The sequence below is a fragment of the Lepus europaeus genome, chromosome 4, assembly GCF_033115175.1.
Source record: "Lepus europaeus isolate LE1 chromosome 4, mLepTim1.pri, whole genome shotgun sequence".
In the NCBI taxonomy this organism is placed as follows: Eukaryota; Metazoa; Chordata; class Mammalia; order Lagomorpha; family Leporidae; genus Lepus; species Lepus europaeus.
In genome coordinates, this window is record NC_084830.1 from 116670705 (window position 1) to 116693629 (window position 22925).

Sequence of the window (22925 nt, forward strand, 5' to 3'; positions counted from 1 at the left end):
CATGTCCTTATTTTTGCCCGCTTATTATGTCAAACATTGGGCAAGAGAATTAAAATGGCACAAGAGTAATATGGTTTTTCACTCATCTTTTTATTTCCTGTAACATTTGTTATTTATTAATGTTGATGTTTTAGTATTTTGTTTGTAGATGTTCACTTTGATAAATATTCACTTGAATTAAACTCTGTTTTATGATAATATTTATTTTTTCTCTCTGTTCAGTGGTGTTTTACAGGTGGGAGAGACGACAGGTCTTAATTTAAATTAACAGCACAATGCTGCTTTTTTTTTAATTTTCCTTGGCTTGGTATGTGTTTATAGTGATCCATTTATTTTCAACTCTTTTAAGGAAATTAGTTTTAGATATATCTATAAATAGAAATATCTGTGTATATATGTGCCAGGGAGGAGGAGTACTTCAAAACATTCAGGGAAATGAACCAAAAGCTAAGTTAACTTTGGTATAAACATTTGAAATCTATCAAAGAGCTCATGAAATGGCATGTGGTGCAGTGGTTAAGTTGCTGCCTGGGATGTTCACATCACTTATCCGAACGAATGGTTCAAGTCCTGACTGCTTTGCTTTCTATCCATCTTCCTGCTGATGCACACCCTGAGAGGCAGCAGATTATGGTAAAAAGTGTTTGTGTCCAAGGTTGGCATTATGCAGTATGAGCCATTTCACCATCTGCGATAGCAGTACTCCACATCAGAGTACCAGCTGTCCCAACTCTGAACCAGCTCCCTTCTGCTGGAAAGCAGCAAAGGACGCCTCAAATATAAGGTTCTTGGCAGCCACATGGGTGTGCCAGATGTTGCCCTGAGCTCCTGGCTCCAGCAACGGACCAGCCTCTGACCACTATGGACATTTAGGGAGTAAGCCAATGGGTGTAGTTTCTCTCTCTCTCTTCTCTCTTTCTCTCATCTCTCTCTTTCTCCTTCAATTAAATAAATAAATCCTTAAGAAAAAAAAAAGTACTTGTGTTCCTCCCACCCATATGGGTTCTGGATTGGGTTCAGCACTTGGCTTTTGCCTGGCCCAGCCCTGTGTGTTGCAGGCATTAGGGCAGTAAACCAACTGAAAAATTTGTTTATGCTCATGAAAAATGTGTATTATGAAAATACTATTCATAAAAGGGATAAAAACAATGTGAATATATTTATATACATACATACATACAATGGAACACTATTCAGCCATAAAAATAATAAAATCTTGTCATTTTCAATTGCACAGATGGGAATAAGAGTCCTTCATGTTAAGCGAAATAAGCTAAGCACAGAAAGACTAGTGCTATACAATCTCACTCTTATGTAGAATTTAAAAGATTAGCTTTCATAGGAGAGTAGGGGCAGGCTTTGTGGCACTGCAGGTTAAGAAACCACCTGCAATACCAGCATCCCATATGAGTGCCAGTTCAAGTCCTGTCTGATCCATTTCCAATCCAGCTCCCTGTTAATGTGCTTGGACAAAGAGCAGAAGAATTGGCCCAAATGCTTGAGACCCTGTCACCTACATCGAAGACCTGAATTAAGTTCCACGCTTTTGGCTTCACTCTGACCCAGTTCCAGCCACTGCGACCATTTTGGAAGTGAACTAATGGATGGAGAATCTCACACTCTATTTCTCTCTCTCTCTCTGTAACTCTGCCTTTTAAATAAATAGCAATGTCTTTCCAAAAAAGAAATTAAGTGTATAATGGTAGTTCCCAGAGACTACAGAGAGTTGGGGGAAATGAGAGATGGGAGAGGCTATTTAATTAGCACTAAATTATACATGAGTAAGAAACTGCAATATTCTATTGCACATTAGGATGACTATAATGATGGTAAACTGTACTGTTTTCTAAAGAAATAACTGGAATAAAGGATGTTAAGTGCTTTCACCACAAAAAAATGATAAATGTGTGAGGACAGAGATATTCATGTTACCTTCATTGGAAATTATACAGTTTATACATGTATCAAAACATCACCTGATAGCCAACTGATAAATACAACTAATGTGTCAGTTAAAATTTTTAGAAATTATTAAAAATACTAAAGAATTAAAAGCTTTACAAGTTTATATTATACCTTTGGTGTCATGCTTTTAGTTCTGATGGTTTTTAGTTTATAATTTTGTAATAATGCTTCCTTTTACAATAGCTATATATCATATACATAATCTTTTGTCTAGTTTTTAAAATTCATTACTCTATTATTTAAGAGGCAGAGACGGAGAGAAAGAGATAATTTTCATTCAGTAGTTCACTTCTCAAATGCCCATAATAGCCAGCAGAGCAAAGCCAGGAACTGGGCAATCAATCTAGGTCTCCCACATGGGTAGAAGGAACCCAGTTCCTTGAGCCATGAACATCAGCTTTTAGAATGTTCATTAATAAGAAGCTACAATAAAGAGCTCAATCATGGACTTAAACCCAGGTACCCCACTGTGAGACACAGGCAACCTAAATGAGGTCTGAACTACTAGGCCAAATGCCTGCTCCTATTTTAATACTTCTTAAAATTAATCTCTGTTCTTAATGTACTGTACATTGTGATTTAATGCTATAACTAGTACTCCAACAGTATTTTTCACTTTGTGTTTCTATGTGGGTGCAAACTGTTGAAATCTTTACTTAATATATACTAAACTGATCTTCTGTATATAAAGAGAATTGAAAATGAATCTTGATGTGAATGGAAGGGGAGAGGGAGCTGGAAAGGGGAGGGTTATGGGTGGGAGGGAAGTTATGAGGGGGGAAAGGCATTGTAATCCATAAGCTGTACTTTGGAAATTTATATTCATTAAATAAAAGTTAAAAAAATTAAAGATAAAAAAATAAAATAAAATAAAATTAATTGTCACATATGACAAATGACATGTTTGCTATTTTCCTAAATTCTCTTCTATCCAATTGTAGTGGATATTTTCATCAAATTTACCCTTATGCCTTTAATAATATTAACATGTCCATTTTTGAATATTTACTTGAAAATTTGAAATTTTAATGCCATTTCCTCTACTATTTCCTCTGTAAAAATTGAAGAAATCGATACTGTGATCACTTTCTTCTCCATACCACCTTCCTAGGTCATCTTCTGTTAGGATAATCTTCAATCTCATTAGGGTTTAAATTATTTACATTGTTTGCAACCAAAATATCCACACTTATTTAATCTACTTTGTGTTTTGTTTTTTTTTAATTTCTTTATGGGGCCAGAGTTGTGACCTAGTAGGTTAAGCCACTGTCTTTAACACTGGCATCCTATATGGGCACTTGTTGGAGTCCCAGCTGCTCCACTTTTGATCAAGCTCCTTACTAATGCACCTGAGAAAGCAGTGAAAGATTAAGGATCTATTATTTATTTGAAAGGCAGAGTTACACAGAGGGAGATGGAGACAGAAAGTGAGAGTGAGATCTTCATCTACTTGTGCACTCCCTAAAGGGCCACAACAGCCAGGGCTGGGCTAGACGAAAGCCAGGATCCTAGAGCTCCATCGAGGTTTCCATTGTGGATGCAGGGTCCCAAGTACTTGGACATCCTCCGCTGCTTTCCCAGTTGCATTAAAAGGCAGGTGAATCAAAGGTACAGCAGCTGGTTCTCAAAACAGAGCCCATATGGGATGCAGTTGCTGCAGACAGCAGTTGAACCAGTTGTGCTACAACACTGGCCCCACCAGTAGTCCTTTTACTATACTTTCTTCATTAATTTATCTTTAGCTTAACTTTTTCCTTGAGAATTTATTTTTTAATAAATAATGCTACTGGAATGCATAGTCCCTGAGTTGTTCAAATAATATTCAAATAAGTTTTTAATAACCGCTATAACTGAGTGACATTTCAAAAGAGCATAAAATTGTTGGGTCACATTTTGCTTCTTGATGTTTTTAGACATTGTACCTCTAATTTTCAGCATTAGGTCCTGCCATAAGCAGTATAAGGCATCACCAATTATTTATATATCTTCTCTCCCAATGTCTGATTTGATTTTCTGCCTGGTTGCCTAATGGGTTTGTTCTTTCTCAGTGAAATCAGATGTTCCTTAGTATCAGCTTTATAGTTTTTTGGTACACATTTCACATTTCATGCTTTCAAACTACAAATTTAAGCCCTCTCATATTTCTTAAAAGTTTGTGGAAATATACTTTTCTGCCACTTTTTAAAAAAGAATATCTATTTTTAAATCTTAAGCTGAGAAAAATACCCTCCTCTAGGGGGGATCAGAAATGTAGAATTAGCATTAGACCTCGTGGGGTATATGCTTATCTCATCTTCTGCACTATCCAGTGGTGCACTGTTCCGATTAGCAAATGTTATAAATGTGAGGATCCTACACAGAGCCATTTGCCTTTTCTGTATCAGATTGCAGTACCCAAGATAATAAGTATACCATAGCATCTGAGCAAAAGACCTCAATAAGTTTTTCCTTAAAAAGAGAATATTTATAAAATTTTTCATGACCTTTTATGCGACTTTGCTCTATTAATTTTAAAAAAATCTATTGGGCAACATAAATAAAATTCTCAAAGCAAATTTTCCTAGAACTCCAATAATTTTTCTTTTACAAATATTCCTAAAATTTTGCTTCAATATGCAATTTTGATATTGCAACAAAATTATTGGAAATAACAAAAATGTTGCTATCTTTCAACTATTCCTTAAGAAAGCATCCTGTTTTGCAAGTTATGAAATATAAAACAATTTTATGATAATCTTATATTATTTAACTATGATTGTTTAAATGACTTCTGCTTTAATCACAGATCCTTTAAGCACACACAAAGTAAGTAATCTCATGAGATTAGAACACAGACACAACAAATATTATATCTATACAACAGCATAATTATATATTTGTATATATGTCATATGTAGATATAAATATACTCCCATGCAGCAATAACTAGAACTATACTAATTACCCAATTTAGTCCTTATCACACTGTCTTTAGGTATATGCTATTATTATTCCCACAAAACACAAATAGGTGAGATAAATAGAGACTATGGAACTTGGTCACAATCACAGTCAGTAAGAAGCAAAGCCAGGATACAAACCCAAGTAAAGGGGCAGGCATTTGGCAGAAAGGTTAAGTAACTGTTTGAAACAGCTACATCCCATACAGCAGTGTCTTTTTCAAGTCTTGGCTGTTGCTCTGCTTCTGATTCAGCTCCCTGCTGTTAATATGCAAGCTAGGAAGCAGAAGTAGGATAGCTATAGTATTTGGGTCCCTGCCATCTATGAGGGAGACCTGTATTGAGTTCAGGTTTGTAGCATTGGTCTGGCTCAAAACTGGCTGCTGTGGGAATTTGGGAAGTAAATCAGTGGATAGAAGATCTCTCTCTCTCTCTCTCTCTCTCTCTCTCTGTCTCTCCAATTTTCAAATTTAAAAAATAAAAATAAAACCCAGGAAGAATGATTCTCAATTCATCCTCTTAATTTCTTGTCTGAAATTTCCCAGTGAGACAGCAGAAACTGTGGAAAGGGGTCCCATCTGAACCAGTGTCCAACTCTATTGGGCATGCTCAGCACCTGGTACATGCTTGGAATTTAGTGAGCCATGAGTCAATGCCTATCAAGTCAATAGACTGAGCACATGGCCTGGAGTTTGCAGAAACATCACATTTTGCAGGAAAGGCAATGCAAAGTCTTCCCAATTATTATCTAACCCTCTCAACAATAAACAAAAGATTAGGTTACATCTTCCTTGGATCAATCTCTGCCATCACAAATGGGAATTATATGATTTTCATTGCAGCATGTTACAAATTAAAAAAAAAAAGTAGTGAACTGGAAATTAAAGCAAGAGTTATTTTTTACAAATATAGAATAAAAACAAACCTTCATATTACTGCAAGTCAGTTATTTGACACTGGAATGCACTGTTTCTCAACTGCTGGCTATTTTCACACCCCGCTACCCCACTACCAGACCTACACTGCATGTCCTCAAGCACTTGGAGTCTGGCCACAGGCGCCTTTCCCTGGCATCTCCCTGGGCCTGTGCTCATTCTGGTCCTTCTGCCTGGAGTGCCGTTCCTACCCCAGCTCACAAGACATCTCCTCCAGGAAGCCTTCCTACAGGCCACTCAGGAGCACAGATCCACACCCCCATGTCAGCCCTTGCTCTAATGATCCCTTACTTTCAGATTTGCCAGAAGGTTTTCAGTGTTCCCAACCCATCTAGCAAACTTCGAGTATTTTTGGTTGTCACAAAAAGGGTGGGCACATCTGGCATCTAGTGGGCTGAGTACAGAGATGCAGCTAAGCATTCTGTAACCTGCAGACCAGCATCCTATCAGGAGTAGATGCTGTGAGGCAGAGGATTAAGCTGCTCCTTGGAATGCCAGTATCTCATACTGAAATGCCTGGGATCTTGTCCTGCCTCTGTTTCCAATCCAGCTTCCTGCTAATTCACATCGGGGGATGCTGTCAATGATGGCTCAAGCACATGGGCTCTTACCTCCAATATGGAGAGACCGGGATACAGCTTCTGACTCCTGGCTTCAGTCTGACCCAGCACCAGCAACTACGGGAATCTGGGGAGTAAACCAGTGGATGGAATATATTGCTCTCTCTCCCCTCCCCACTTTCAGTCATTCTGCCTTCCATATGAATAAATAAGCAAATCTTAAAAGAAAAAAATTTCCTCAGCCCCAAAATGTCAATAACACTGAGGTTAAGAAGTCATAATGGGGGCCAAGTGCCATGGCACACTTGGTTAATCCTCCTCCTGCGGTGCCAGCATCCCATATGGGTACCAGGTTCTAGTCCCGGCTGCTCCTCTTCCAGTCCAGCTCTCTGCTGTGGGAGGGCAGTGGAGGATGGCCCAAGTGCTTGGGCCCTGCACCCGCATGGGAGACCAGGAGAAGCACCTGGCTCCTGGCTTTGGATCGGTGCAGCGCGCTGGCCATAGCAGCCATTTTGGGGGTGAACCAACAGAAGGAAGACTTTTCTCTCTGTCTCTCTCTCTCTCACTGTCTATAACTCTACCTGTAAAATAAATTAAAAAAAAATTCATAATGGGTGGATTTTTGGTGTAGTGGCTAAGACAATACTTGTGACAGGCCACATCCCATATCAGACTGGTTTGAGGCCTGGCTCCTCTGTTTCCAACCCAGAGGACTGTGTACCCTGGGAGGCAGCAAATGATGGCACAATTGCTTGGGTCCCTGCTACTCATGTGAAAGACTCAGATTGAGTTCTAGGCTTATGACTTCAGGCTGACCCACCTCTGACTATTAGGGGCATTTGGGGATTGAATATATATATATATATATATATATATATATATATATATATATTTAAGTTCATTTAAATATATATCAGGAAATACATATTCATGATTTTTATTTTTTTATGAAAATCATTTTTATTCATGGAAAAGAAGAAAATACTAAGCAACATGGAAAATTAAACAATATACTCCTGATCCCTATTCTGGCCTAAGCTTTATTAATGACTGATGTGGAAGAACAAATGGGAAATAAACAAATTACATTCTCTACAGAACTATTTCAGAATTAGAGAACTTAAATGCATCAAAATTACTAAAGGTATGCAGATTTTCTGTCTTAATTTTGATTCTCAACTCCTCTATTCTCTTTAGTATTTCTGAGGATTTCTGAAGGAAAGCATGAATAAGATATGCTTTTAATGTTTTGCCTTTTCCTGCACCCTCTTACTCTTCAAATTCCTTGCCGTCCATCACCAACAGTCTGGCTGTGTTTACTTAATATAGAGTTCAAGCCAACGTCCTGAATAGATGTACAAAAGGAGTCATACTTTCTTAAATCTTTGGAATTGTTCATTTTTGTTATTTACAGGGCTATTTCTGACCCTAGACAGAAGTTCTACACGTCAATGCAGATTAAGTAATATATTAAAGCTATTACTGTAGAAATAGAAGTATTAATACATGCATATTCAACAATTTTCTTAAATTATTTTTTTAAGATCAGGACTATTGCAATCCCATCATTCCAGTTCCATCACAGCACTCAAGACTTGGCTTCAGTGTTTTAGCTTTATCACTGTACCTCCCTCCAATGAAATATACCTTACAGACAATTGAGTTATTAACTATTTACATACTTTGATACATTAAGAAGAATTGGCTGACTTCCAATATTGTTTGGCTACAGTATGTGGATAAATCATCCCTTGTGAAACAAAAGATACAAAGAGTTAGCTTTTGTGTTGAACAAAGCAAGAGAAAAGAAAAATATAAAACAGTGGGTACATGGGATATCATGGAAATTTGTATCCAGCAAAGAATTTCCAGGCTTCACATACATGCTTGGGTCACAGCAATGCAAAAGTATTCTGAGAGCGTGTAATACCTCCATATCTATGATGAATGCACATATAATTTTTTAAGATAATGACCATATAAGCCTATCATACTTAAGTCCAAAAAACAAGGCAACATGAAACAAAAACCAGCAGAAACCAGAGACAGCAAAACCACCAATACAATTAAGATAATGAAATTATCAGAGATTCGAAATACCATGAATCATGTTTAAAGAAACAAACAAAACAACAGATCAGAGTAAATTCAAATTGTAAGCATTTGGTAAACAGCAATTGTAAAATAAAAGAAAAAATTCCAAATCATACTAAATGTTTTATTAAAATATAAGAGTGATGGTTTATTTTATGTCTCAAAGTGACTGGGCTAAGCCTATCTAGACAGCAGACACAAAATTATTTCTGGGTATGTCTGTGAGGGTGCTTTTGAAAATGATTTTCATTTGAATCAGCAGCATAGTAGAAAAGAACTGCCCTCACCAGTCGGGGTATAAGTCATGGAATCTACTGAGGATCCAAATAGAACAAAGACATGGACAAAGGGTGAATTCTCTTTCTTTTTTCCTACACTGGGACATTCGTTCTCTGTCTTTCTACATTGGAGCTTCAGATTCATGGGCCTTTGGTCCCCAAGATTTATGGCAAATCATACTGCATATCAGTAATAGTGTGTAGCTCAAACTATGAAGGAAATTCAGAACTTTAAATGCGTATAGTAGTAAAGAAAAAAGTTGAATGCTGAGAAATCAAACAATATCTCAAGAATAAAGAAAAGAACATCATTATATGCCCCATAAAAATAGCAGGAAAAAATTTAAATATCAAAAATTAAAGAGGTAGAAAACAAACATAAAATAGAAGAAATATATGAAACCAAAATTGAGAATTATCTAGAAAAGTTATCCAAGGAAAAATCAGATATGCACATTCAAAATGAGGAGTGGATGGTCAAAGCCATATTTTTTTTCATGGAGTACATATATATGAATTTCAACAGCAACTGCTTCGTAACTCAAAAGAATAAAACTTGATATTCATGCTACTTGCGCCTCAAGATTATGATGATCTGCCTTATCTTGAATGCTAAATTGTAGAAATAAGAAATAAACATTATCCTCTGAAAATTAAAATATGAAACCAAAATCATATATTGCATACCAGATAAGAGACGTTACCTTCAAGAAACTGTAGTGTTCTCAGGCTGGGAAAAGTCAAATTTAACTAGATTAAAGATGGCAACAAATGTAAAGGAAGACTTTAGAAAAGAAAGTTTGATCTTCCATGGATATCTTAAGATTTAGAACCAAACACTTGGACTACCTTTGCCTGTCTTTCTAGGAAGGAGGTTACCCTGCCAAGCACAATGGACCTGTCTAGCTGGAAGGTGTATATTAAAGTAGAAGTACCAATTACCTTTTCTGACTATCTCCCTTCTTTATGATTCTAGGCATATAAAGAAATTTTTTAAGAATATATTTCCACGGGCTGGCGCTGCAGCTCACTAGGCTAATCCTCCACCTGCAGCGCCAGCACCCTGGGTTCTAGTCCTGACTGGGGTGCCGGATTCTGTCCCGGTTGCTCCTCTTAAGAGTCCAGCTCTCTGCTGTGGCCCGGGAGTGTAGTGGAGGATGGCTCAGGTCCTTGGGCCCTGCACCCGCATGGGAGACCAGGAGGAGGCACCTGGCTCCTGACCTTGGATCGGCGCAGTGCGCTGGCTGCAATGTGCTGGCCATAGCGGCCACTTGGGAGGTGAAGCAAAGGAAAAAGGAAGACCTTTCTCTCTCTCTCTCTCTCTCTCTCTCTCTCTCTCTCTCTCTCTCCGTCTAATTCTGCCTGTCCAAAAAAAAAAAAAAATAGAATATATTTTCACTTGGAGTTTGCCTACTGTATGAGTTCTTGGCTTTGTGACTCAAAGTTTCAGCTGTTTCCACAAGGGGGGCAGGGAGTTTGCATACATTTATGCACATTTTTGTGTACTTTTCGGCAATGCTTATGAAGACCACACTCACACCCCAAGGCCTAAAGAGCAAGGATGTGCTAATTCAAAATAAAAGCTGGACATTCTGACAATTCTGTTTCTTAAACTAAATGTATATATTAGCAATTATGATTGACACTTCAATCCTTATTGAATTTTTCAAGAGAAAATAAGTATGTATAAGTCTAAGCAACTCTGGAAACTGAATGTGGAACCAATAACCAAATGGCATCTTGTATCCAGCAATGAACTAATTCACTCTCAATGGAGGAATTTCTGTCATAAAAGTGAGTTTGAAGAATAGCATCACATTCTTCCTTACTTGCATTCCAGGAAGATAATTATTAATGGACAAGGCCAATTTTAACAAATATGCAGTCCTCAACACAGTTTTCATCTTTAAACTTTAGTTTTGTTAGATGTAAATTGAATAAAAAGGGATTCATTCCTAAGAGTTCAGATTTCCCTTCTGCATTAATCCACAAACTCAGATATTGCCTTTGTAACCAGATAGTTTAGAATGCCAGTGAAAGGGTCTGTGCTGTGGCTTAGAAGGTTAAGCCTCAGTCTGCAGTGCCAGCATCCCATTTGGGTGCCCGTTCTAGTCCTGGCTACTGTATTTCCAATTCAGCTCCCTACTAATGCACCTGGGAAAGCAGCAGAAGATGGTCCAAGTGCTTGGGCCCAAGCACCCACATTGGAGATCCAGAAGAACCTCCTGGCTCATGGCTTCAGCCTAGCTCAGCAATGGCCATTGCGGCCATTTGGAGAGTGAAGCAGCTGCTAAATGATTTCTCTCTCTCTCTCTCTCTCTCTCTCTCTCTCTCTCTGTGTGTTTCTGCCTTTCAAATACATAAATAATCCTTGAACAAAAAAGAATGTCAGTGAATCAACAACAAAAATATATGAGCTTCTTGAATAATAATTTGGAGGTTCATTGAGGCAGGTAAGAAAAAATAAGTGAATGATGCTACATGTATGAAGAACATTAAACAAAAGGATGAATGAACAGCTTCTCAGACAGATCTTTTGCACTTAGTTAACTAATCAATTTTCATGGATGCCAGTGAATATCAATGGCAAAAGTATGTCAATCCTAAACATCACTGATGTGTCCTTTTGAAATAGTAAAGGCAAAGAAATAAGTCACAAATAATTCAACAGATTGAAAGAAAAGTAATTGTGAATAGTACCCTAATTAATATTAGCTTTTCTTTTTGAACTCTATAAAAAGATATTACAGATATGCATTTACTCAACCATTATATGAAATAAATTTCCATATGTTTCTAGGAGAAAAGATGAAAAGGAAATGTTTTTCTTTCACATTTGCCATGACACAGGTGAGACATGAATGATCAGTGTACCTCCACCTTCTAACCTTTAGCCTATATTCAAAACAATCTAAACAAAGCAATGTGCTTATCACTTTCCCCTTATGATTTTACTCATCCACACAGAAGAGACAATACATTGTCCTGATGATTAGTTTTAGTCCCAAAGACATGACTCTATGTTCAGAGACACAAGATACACACTTAAATAGCTGAACATTTATTTGGTGGTGATTTTTATTTTTCTGGAACTTAATGGAAGAAAACTGTCATGTTGGTATTGGGGCCGGCAATGTGGTGTAGCTGCCGCCTGCAGTGCCAGCATCCCATATGGGCGCCAGTTCAAGTCCTAGCTGCTCCACTTCTGATCCAGCTCTCTGCTATGGCCTGAGAAAGCAATGGAAGATGGCCCAAGTCCTTGGGCACCTGCGTGGGAGACCTGGAGGAAGCTCCTGGCTCCTGGTTTCAGATTGACACAGCTCCATCCATTGCAGCCATCTGGAGAGTGAACCAGCAGATTGAAAACCTTTCTCTCTCTCTTCCTCTGACTCTCTGTATTTCTGCCTTTCAAATAAATAAATGATTCTTTAAAAAAAAAATGTCATGTTGGTTCTTAGAGACCTATGAGATGGTCCCCACAGAATTATTTAACAACTAACTTTATTATTTAACAACAAACTTTAATTGTTTGGTAGGCAAAGAGACAGACTGCTGACTGACTGACTTGTACTCTTTACTAGTTCTCTCACCAAATGTCCCTAACAGCTGGGGCTTAGCCAAGGTGAAGCCAAGAACTGAGAACTCAATCCAAGTTTCCCATGTAGATGGCAGGAAGCCAATTATGTGAACCATCACCTGCTACCTCTCAGGGTCTACATTATCAGGAAGATGGGGTCAGGAGCCAGGATTGGGAGTTGAACTTTGGCACTCCAGAATAGGATGTAGGCATTTCAACAACATTTCAAGGTCCATTTCATTCAATGGACCTTCAACATAATTGCTTGAACACTTCAATAAACACAGGTTGATAACGACAATGAGTAGCACTTTTTGCAGCAAATAGACTATTGGGATATGTGAAAATGATTGCTAAGAGAGAAAGAGATCTTTCTACTTTAATAATTTCTCATAAAAGCCACAGTTTTCATAGGACAAAAAGGACCAAAACTCAGGATTGAAGGAAAAAATCACTCACAAAACAAATAGGAAGGGGGTATATGTGGTGACCACAGACAAATCAACTTTATCTTAGTCTCCAAATACTGCGTTTAAGATAAAGGCTTAGAACAAATTTGAACACAAATTTAACTTTCTTCTAGGGGTGAGGTAGGGTGAGGACTGATATTTTTTATCTAAGGTACACATAATTTTGGAAAAACTGTCTCTATTCATAATCTCTTTAGTTCCCGCAGTTTATTTCTCCCATTATACTCTAGATTTTACTTCCTTAAAACACTTATGATTATACCACCTAACTCCCTTCATAGTTTATTCCAATATGTACATATTATTTAGTCCTTCTCTTGCTTGAATTCTGGATAATATATGATACTGCTGATTTCTTGTTTTCTAAAATGCACCCTAACTTTTGTTTTCCTGCAATTTTCCTCTTTCCTTCCCTGACTCATCTCTGAATTATTGATGTTCTTCAAGACTTGGATCTAAGACCTCTTGTCTTTGCACTTTACTTACTTTACCTGTATGATCTCATCCAAACTCATGATCCTCAACCTGTGTCTGCCACCAAGATCTCTCATCTAATCCTCACATCCATATATCCACATGCCTTATGACTACTGAGTCCCTTTAATGTCTCACAGGCCCATGTACTGCAATTATCCTGGTACTTATCAGCTTCTCCACAAAACTACTTTTGCTGGTATGTTAGATAATGAGACTTGCAATTAGTTGGCCTAACCAGAGATCTGTATTAATGATGAAACTCCAATATCTTCTGCATTACTATCCAGTAATCTTTCTAAAGCATATATTATGATTCTACCTCCTGGAGAACCCATGACTGATTCTCCATTGCCCAACGATATGGCCCACTTTAACATCACATACAAAACTCTTGCCTGTCTTCATACTAGATTTCCATGTTTGTTCTTTTGCTCCTCTAAGCTGGTGTTCCAGTTGTGCTGAACTAACCAGCAATCTTGAAATATGCCAAAAATGTCCACACCTTAATGCTTTCCCCCTCTTTTTCTCTGTTGAAAATAGTATCTGTGTGCTCCCATCTAAGGCTTATTCTTTAAGAATGGGAGGAACCCTGGAATCCACCAGAAAGAGCTAATTCTATCCTTCTTACATGGTCTCAAAGCACATTGTTAATTCTACATTCAGCCCCTTCTGTGTGCCTGCAGCTACTATCTCTGCCTTACAAGGTGGAATAAAAGTTCCATGGTGAAGACACTCTTGCCTTCATCCTCAATATGCAGGCCCTGTAAAAGAATCCAATGATGGGATTGTATTGGAATCCCCTGGCACATTACTAACTCCATCATTTGGGGCAAGACTGATTGTGCATGTCCCAAACTGTGCATCTCCTCCCTCTCTTTTCCCACTCTGAAATTTAACAGGGATAATTTTTCAGTTAAAATTTAAACACCTAAGAATAATTGTGTGTTAATTACAGAGTTCAACCACTAGTACTAGAACAACAACAACAACAAGAAATACTAAAAAGGATAAAGTATTACATTGTACATCTAGAGTCAGGACAAAAGCTGATCAGGTCATTGTTTCTTATAGTGTCCATTTCACTTCAACAGGTTTCCCCTTTGGTGCTCAGTTGTCGCCGATCAGGGAAAACAAATGATATTTGTCTCTTTGGGACTGGCTTAATTCACTCAGCATGATGCTTTCCAGATCCCTCCATCTTGTTGCAAATGACTGGGTTTCATTGTTCCTTACTGCTGTATAGTATTCTATGGAGTACATGTCCCATAATTTCTTTATCCAGTCTACTGTTGATGGGCATTTGGGTTGGCAATACAATCCCATCAAGGTGGCATGTACCAATGCCATCTCACTAGTCCAAGTGATCAATTTCAGTTCACATTCGATGGCTTGGATAGGTCTAAGAAACAAAGGGATCACACAAACAAGACAAGTGTCTGCTAATACTAACTGATAGAATCAAAAAGGGAGAGAAAGATCCAGCATGGGAAGTGGGATACACAGCAGACTCATAGAATGGCAGATGTCCTAAACAACACTCTGGCCTCAGAATCAGCCCTTAAGGCATTTGGATCTGGCTTAAGAGCCCATGAGAGTATTGTAGGCATGGAGAGCCAAGATACCATGGAAAAGAAAAAAAGAAGAAGACCTAAATGAAAGATCTCTGTGAGTGAGATCCCAGTGGAAAGAACGGGGCCATCAAAGAAGGAGGTACCTTTCTCTGAAGGGAGGAGAGAACTTCCACTTTGACTGTGACCCTATCGGAATAAGATCAAAGTCAGCGAACCCTAAAGGCTTCCATAGCCCTGGCAACTCATGACTAGAGCCTAGGGAGATTACTGACGCCATGAACAAGAGTGTCAAATTGTTAAGTCAGCAACAGGAGTCACTGTGTACTTACATCCCATGTGGGATCTGTCCTTAATGTGTTGTCTAATGTGCAGTGATGCTATAACTAGTACTGAAACAGTATTTTTACACTTTGTGTTTCTGCGTGGGTACAAACTGATGAGATCTTTACTAATTATATACTGAATTGATCTCCTGTATATAAAGATAATTGGAAATGAAAAAAAAAAAAACCTGGTGTTAAATTGGAAATGGCATAGAAAATTAATTAATTTTTAAAAAAAATAATATGTAGGATCTCTGCCTTTAATGTGCTGTACACTATTATTTAATGCTATAACTAGTACTCCAACAGTATTTTTTTTTTCACTTTGTGTTGCTATATGGGGGCAAACTGTTGAAATCGTTACCTAATTTATACTAAACTGATCTTTTGTATATAAAGAGAATTGAAAATGAATCATGATGTGATTGGAAGGGGAGAGGGAGCGGGAAAGGGGAGGGTTGTGGGTGGGAGGGAAGTTATGGGAGGGGGAAGCCATTGTAACCCATGAGCTGTACTTTGGAAATTTATATTCATTAAATAAAAGTTAAAAAAAAAAAAAAGAATCCAATGAGTGGCCAGCACTGTGGCTCAACAGGCTAATCCTCCACCTTACGGCACCGGCACATCGGGTTCTAGTCCCAGTCTGGGCACCGGATTCTGTCCCGGTTGCCCCTCTTCCAGGCCAGCTCTCTGCTATGGCCCGGGAGTGCAGTGGAGGATGGCCCAAGTGCTTGGTTCCTGAACCCCATGGGAGACCAGGAGAAGCACCTGGCTCCTGCCTTCAGATCAGCGTGGTGCGCCGGCCCCAGCGCGCTGGCCGCGGAGGCCATTGGAGGGTGAACCAACGGCAAAGGAAGACCTTTCTCTCTGTCTCTCTCTCTCTCACTGTCCACTCTGCCTATCAAAAAAAAAAAAAAAAAAAAGAATCCAATGAACTCAGTGAACATTTAATAAATACCAAAGGCTAGAATGCTAGCAGCAATTGAAATCAGAGTTGACCCCTACGTAAACACTCAAGCTCCATTCTCGTTTCTCATTCATGAGCTCAGGTTCTATCTTTCTTTATGGTCTTCTTGAACTGCAATTTTTTCATCCTGGGGACTCTCAATTTCAGGGGAGCAACAACTCCATTGCGAGCTGATTTATGTGGCTTCAGGGAGACAACACTTACAGGAGGGTTCTAATGGCACTGTCTGCTCATTCACCCCACATGTTTCATTCAGCTCTAGTTCACAATGCTATAAAAATGTCTCTGCCTGCATGATGAAACACGTCTACCCCAAGGTACGCCAGAGATCTGAAAATAAAAAGTAAATCTCCTCCTTGGGTGGGATCCACATTATCATGCAATTTGTGAGCTTGCCCACGTGAGTCCGTTTCAGGCACTTTTAGATCAGTGGAGCAGCTATTAAAGTGCCATCCAAGCATTTTTGACTCCATAGAATTTATCATGAAATCTGTTCCTGCCAGCTCACTTATCATATTCGAAATATTAATTTAGAGCAAAATTAAATCGGACACCCACCGACAGCAACATTTTGCCCTTCAGAACTCCCCTTCATATTGATTTATTAATGGTTGCCAGAACAGCGTACTAGAACAATTTATTACTTCTTTCTGGATGTTTCTTTATGCTTACAAATAGTCCTTGGAAATGAGAGGTGTTATCTGACAGTCTTTTGACAGGGGTATTTTTCAATTTGCATAACATTTGGGGGATTTATTGGGAGTTAAGAGAGAAGTATCATTTTACTCTAAGTGGCAATGGCTGATTTGCTTCAGGAAGTTTTAAAAAGAGGATGGTCATTTGACTGTGGTGCAAGTCGAATGTAATATAAAACTTAGCGCATCACTGAATCTACTCTCCACTGTGATGAGGAGCTGTAAAATGCAGAATGGAAGCAGAGGGCGTCCTTTTATGAGCTATGTAAATATTCTTTTTACTTTTGCTATTAAGATCTTAAATACCCACATAAGCACTTGAATGCCACGAAAGTTCAAATGATCCAGTGTAACAGTACATATCCTAGGCAGTAAAAGCAAATAGTCCCCTAAGCCTGACACAAAGGCTTTTATTCACTAGACCTCAGAGTGGAATCACACCAAGCAGAGCCACTGCACAACCCTGAGTAAGGCCAACTTCTTCATCCCATTTGAGTATATTATGTGACTAACTTAGATACAAGTGAGAGCTAACTTCCATTGAGTAAGAGGCACTGTGCTCATTCAACTAGTATCCAATACATTTTTAGTTGAGTACTACTACTGAGCACCAACTTGAACACAGGGCTCAGCCTGTTAAATAGGATTGCTGAGGTCACACATGAGGTCCTTGTTCCCACAGAACTCACAACCTGAGGCAAGGGGGACAGCAACAGAAAAAAAAAATTTAAAGAATTAAATAGAGAGAGATAGTTGTAAAGGGGAAAATAATGTAGGGTAATGGAATAGAAGGCCTTGGTGGGTTGGGGAGGGCCTACATTGTGATTAAATAGTCAGAGAAAGCCCTAAAAATACTTAGAACATTCAGGCAAAGCAAACAGCATAAAGTTTTTGCATAGGAACAAATTTGTGTAAAGGAACAGAACAAAAAGCAAGAATGGTGATTAAGGGTGAAATTATCCATATCAGAGGTCAGCCAGGTTGGGCATGGTACTTTGTGGTCCTTGTGTATCTAGATAAGTGATATAATGTGGCAATGGGGCTTATGATTTCAAATATTTTTCTGGCTACCCTGTACTTTAAGTCTATTATGTCATTTAATCCTTGACATCACACTATGATATATAGTAGATCACAGTTCTCATATGAGAGAGTTTAACAGATTAGCCAAAGGCACAATTAGTGAAAGAATTGACATTCCAGCTGTACTAGATGCTGAACTCAGTATCTGTATTCACTGTTATGTAAGTCTTCAAGGGAAGCGCAGACATGTTACAACTAGCTATTTAAAGTTGCTTCTTCTAGATCCAAGGCAATCAGAACCCCATGGTGATAGGTGAACAGAATGCTTTTGAAAAGTATCCATTAGGGCCATTTTTGTGCCAGATAAAGCTGCCATCTGTGACCCTAGCATCCCATACAGGCACTGGTTTGCATGTCCTGGCTGCTACACTTCCAGTTCAGCACCCTGCTAATGGCCTGGGAAAAGCAGCACAAGGTAGCCCAAGTGCTTAGAACTCTGCCAACTGCACGGGAGACCAAGATGAAGCTCCTGGCTCCTACTTCATTCTGGCCCATCCCCGGCCATTGCAGCCATCTGGTAGAGTGAACCAGATATGGTAGATCACCCTCTGTAACTCCTGCTTTCAAACAAATAAATCTTTTGGGAAAAAAATCTATCATGATGCCATCTCTTTAGACCCCAGGTTTGGCATACAAAGTCAGATTATGTGGATGGATTCTCCCATTCCTTGCCTTTTGTCTAGGTACTTGGGACTTGTCCTCTCTTCCTGAGTGGATCATTTCTAGGTACCACATGCATTCACAACCTCCTTGGCATATGATCACATTGCCCTATTCTGAACATAGCCAAGATGCACCAATGACAGGGTCTCTCTCCTCAATAGTCCCTGCGAATGCTGTGTGTCTCCTGCAGGTTCCTCATTATTACAAATTCAGCATGAGTTCAGCTATGTGGTGCACTCTCATTAAGTACAAACAAAAATAAACAGTTTGATACAAATGGTACTTTATTAAAGAGAGTTTTCATTCTTTTTACTTTTCTTCTATATTTACTGGGATTGAAACAGACATCAGAAATTAGATCACAGAAAGACCACATGAAGTATGAATAATAAGAAATGCCCCAAATCAATAAATAAATTACTGGCAAAGTTTAAGCCTTATTTAAATGTAGACATTTTGCATTATATTTTGAAAATCGGTGAGGATGGATTTTTTCACTTTTTTCTTAAAAAAAAAAAAGATTTATTTATTTGAAAGAGTTACAGAGAGAGGGAGAGAGACAGAGCTCTTCCATCCACTGTGTACTCCCCAAATGGCTGCAACAGCTAGAACTGGACCAGGAACCAAGAGCTTCTTCTGGGTCCCATGTGTGGGTGCCAGAGCCCAAGTACTTGGGCCATTTTCTGCTGCATTCCTAGGCACAATAACAGGGAGCTGGATCAGTAATGGAGCAGCCAGGACTTAAACTGGTGTACATATGGGATGCTGGTGTCCCAGGCAGCAGCTTTACCCACTATGCCACTATGCCATAAAGACAAAGAAATAGAAAAATCCCAATGGTAAGAGTTTAATGAAAACTTACAACTGAAACCTAAATGATTATTTCTGCCAAAAACTATCAGTTTTTTTTTTTTTTTTTTTGAGATGCTGTGATACATGTAGTCTGGAATTATTTCCCTAAAACCAAAGTAGTACTGCAGCATTCTTTTTGTTTTTACACATAAAACTGCTTTAAAAGTTCACAGAAAAATGGAATTAAAAGATACATTTATCTCAGTTCAAAAAATTTTTAAATCTACTCATTTTCTATAACACATTTTTCCACGAGTTTTCTTAAGATCCCTTGTGTGGATGCATTTTAAATTTTTTTTCAACAAAATAAACTTTTTTAAAAAGTATTTTGAAAATCTATTTATTTTCTTTACATGAAAGATAAGGACACAGGGAGATAGTGATAGAGATAGACAGACCAACAAAGTTCCTAGCTGCAGTTCACTCCCCAAATACCCACAACAAATAGGGCTGGACTCTGCCAAAGCCAAGAGCCAGGAACTCAGTCTGGGTTTTCCATATGTGCTACAGGGATCCAAGCACTTGAACTATCACTGCTGCTCTGAGATTGCATATTAACAGCAAGGTGGAACTGAAGTGGCCTAGAAGTCAAACCCTGGTACTCCAATACAGGCATCCCAAGCAGCACCTTAACCACTGCCAAACACCTGCCTCAAATATTTTAATTCCATATTTCCAACAACTTTTGAAGCATTCTTATTTAAGTGAGGGCAATGTAAGTAGATGAGAAAAAAGCAGTAAGTCAATTCACATGCTTAGATATTCTCAATTCCTTACACAAACTAGAGTGACAAAATTATTGAAACAGCTAGGAGATTTTTTAAAAAGGAAAAAGGAAGCAAGAAAGCCAAGAAAGAACCTGAAATGTGGTGAGAATATAAACTTGGGAATTAGAAGACATTGTGCTAGCTCTGACATGTCACAGAAGACATCTAACTTATTGTGCCTTATTGTCCTCATCAAATGGGGCTAATAAAGTTCTTCCCTACTATACTTAGGGTAAGTATAAATGAAGCTTGAAAAAAACCACAAAATTTAGATGATGAATTATTATTCTTGATTTTCTTAGTTTCTTTATTGCCCAACTTCCTATTGGCTAACTAGTAACTAGGATCAGAAGTGTCAAAAATGGAAAAATCAAAATAAAGAAATGTAGTTTTTTTCTAAAAATCAAAATTACTACGAAATCCATGCTGATGAATATAGCAAACTATCAAAAATTTTAAATGAATACAGGATCAGTGTCACTGATTTTTATTTTGCCTCGGGCTCTAGTACAGCACTGTGCATTTTTTTGCATTAATTTTGATTTTTCTAAACATTATATTTAAATGTCATTTATCTTGATTATTAGGTTTTTGGTGTCTGCTAAACTGTGGGCCTTAGGCAAGTTCCTCATTCACCTCACTCTAGGCCCTGGCCTATCTCCTGACTGACTATTTCCCTATTGGCTCTGAACAAATGGGAGTCTGCATGATTGACACAAATGTAAAGAATAGCAAAGAAGTCATTGAACCAAGTGTAAAACAATGCTGTGGAAACCCAGCTGTCCACTTAGGTCTGTGCTCTAATGTCTATAATTGCTGCCTTTTCTCCCCTGCATAACCCCCAGTTGTAGAGGAGCTACAGTCACCAAGGGTACATGAAACCCACTAACTATTCCACAAATTGTGGAATCTTTCCTGATGACTCTGAGGGTCAAAGAGAGGAGTCTGCATTATGAATTATAAAATTTTCTTCTCCCTTCCTCTCCTCTCCCCATATCCTGAGCTTCCACAAAGTCTTCTGACAACCTGGGTATATGTATCCAGGTTTGCAGTGTTTGTTTCTCAATCAAGAAGCCTGGCATATCACAAAAGTTTCCAAAAACATTAAAAAAAAAAAAAAACCTTGTCCTTCAGAAGAAATCTCTGACTGATTTTACTTTACTCCATACTGCTGTAGCATATGAATAAATGTGATAAAATCGTGGTATACATTATAAGAGTCTAAAAGAATTCCTTTATGGGCCTTTGTACAGACAGAAACTGATAATTGTCTCTCTTCTCATTCATTTCCTAATGCTGGCTAAAAATTTTAAGGCAACAGAAGTGCCTTTATCTCTTTCAAACCAGTTACTTATTTTCAATGCTGACCTGTGGTCTGGGATCTTTCATTCTTTCCCGCAGCAAATAATTATGGCTTTTACCCTTGATCTCTGTGGGAAGAGAAAAATACAGAGCAAGACCAGAGGAGATTCCTGAGGTCCACATGTGGTCCAGAGGCAGGAAGACTGGTCCTAATACTGGTTTCCCAAGGCCAGTGATGAGCAACGAAAGCAGAAGTCTCCCTTTCCTGTACCACCACGTGCTTCTCAGAATGGTTCTAGAGCTCTGTGTATTTCCCTGAAAAACAACTCGGTCACAGATGATCTGAGATATACACTACTCCCACGAATTGAATATTTCTTTGGCTTTGAGCTTGCATATTCTTCTGCAGGAATGCCTTTCTTTTCTCTCTCTGCTATAGTCTGCATGTGTATGACCCCTAAAATGTGTATGTTCAATCATAGTCTACAAGCAAATGACATTAACAGGTTGGCCTCTGTGAGATGGCTAGGCTATGAGGCTTCCCCTTGATGAACTGGATCAGTGCCTTATAAAATAGGATTTGAGGAGGCTACTTGCCCCTTCTGCCATCTGAGGACACTTCTTTGAATCAGAAAACAAGTCTACATCAGACACTAAATCTGCTGGTGCCTTCATTTTGGACTTCCCAGCCTCCAAGACTGTGAGCAACAAAATCTGTTGTTAGCAAGCTACTTAGTCTATAGTATCTTGTTATAGCAGCCCACTGGCCAAAGACATGACCCAACAATATGCATCCTTTAAGATGTTCAAAAGTCTTCCTCTCTAAGAAGATTTATATTAGATTATTATCACTACTCCAAGAAATCCTTGAAAACAACATGGATTTATTACCTTACAGTTGTGGAGGTAAGAAGCTCAAAATAGCCCTGAAAGGCTGCTTCCCTCCTGTAGGCCCTTGGGGAAAGTCTTGCATTTCACAGCTACTTTACCAAAAAAAAAAAAAAAAAAAAAAGACTAAATATTAAATATACTCATGTGAAAAGCAGAATTACAGAGAAAGAGGGAAAAGACAGAGAAAGAGGGATCTTCCATCTGCTGCTTCATTCCCTAGATGGCCACAATGGTAGAGTCAGGGCTGGGCCAGGCCAAAGCCAGTAGCCAGGAATCTCCAACATGAGTGACAGGGACTACTTACCAGGACCATCTTTGACTGCTTGCCCAGGTACATTTGCAGGGAGGTAGAACAGAAGCAACAGAGCTGGGACTTGAACTCTGATATGGGATGTCAGCATCACAGCTGCACATTTTCCATCTCCATTTTCCAGATTCGTGAAGCTATCGACATTCCTTGTCTTTTAGCCCCTTCCTCCCTCTTATCAGCCAGCAGGGTGGCATCTTCTCATCATG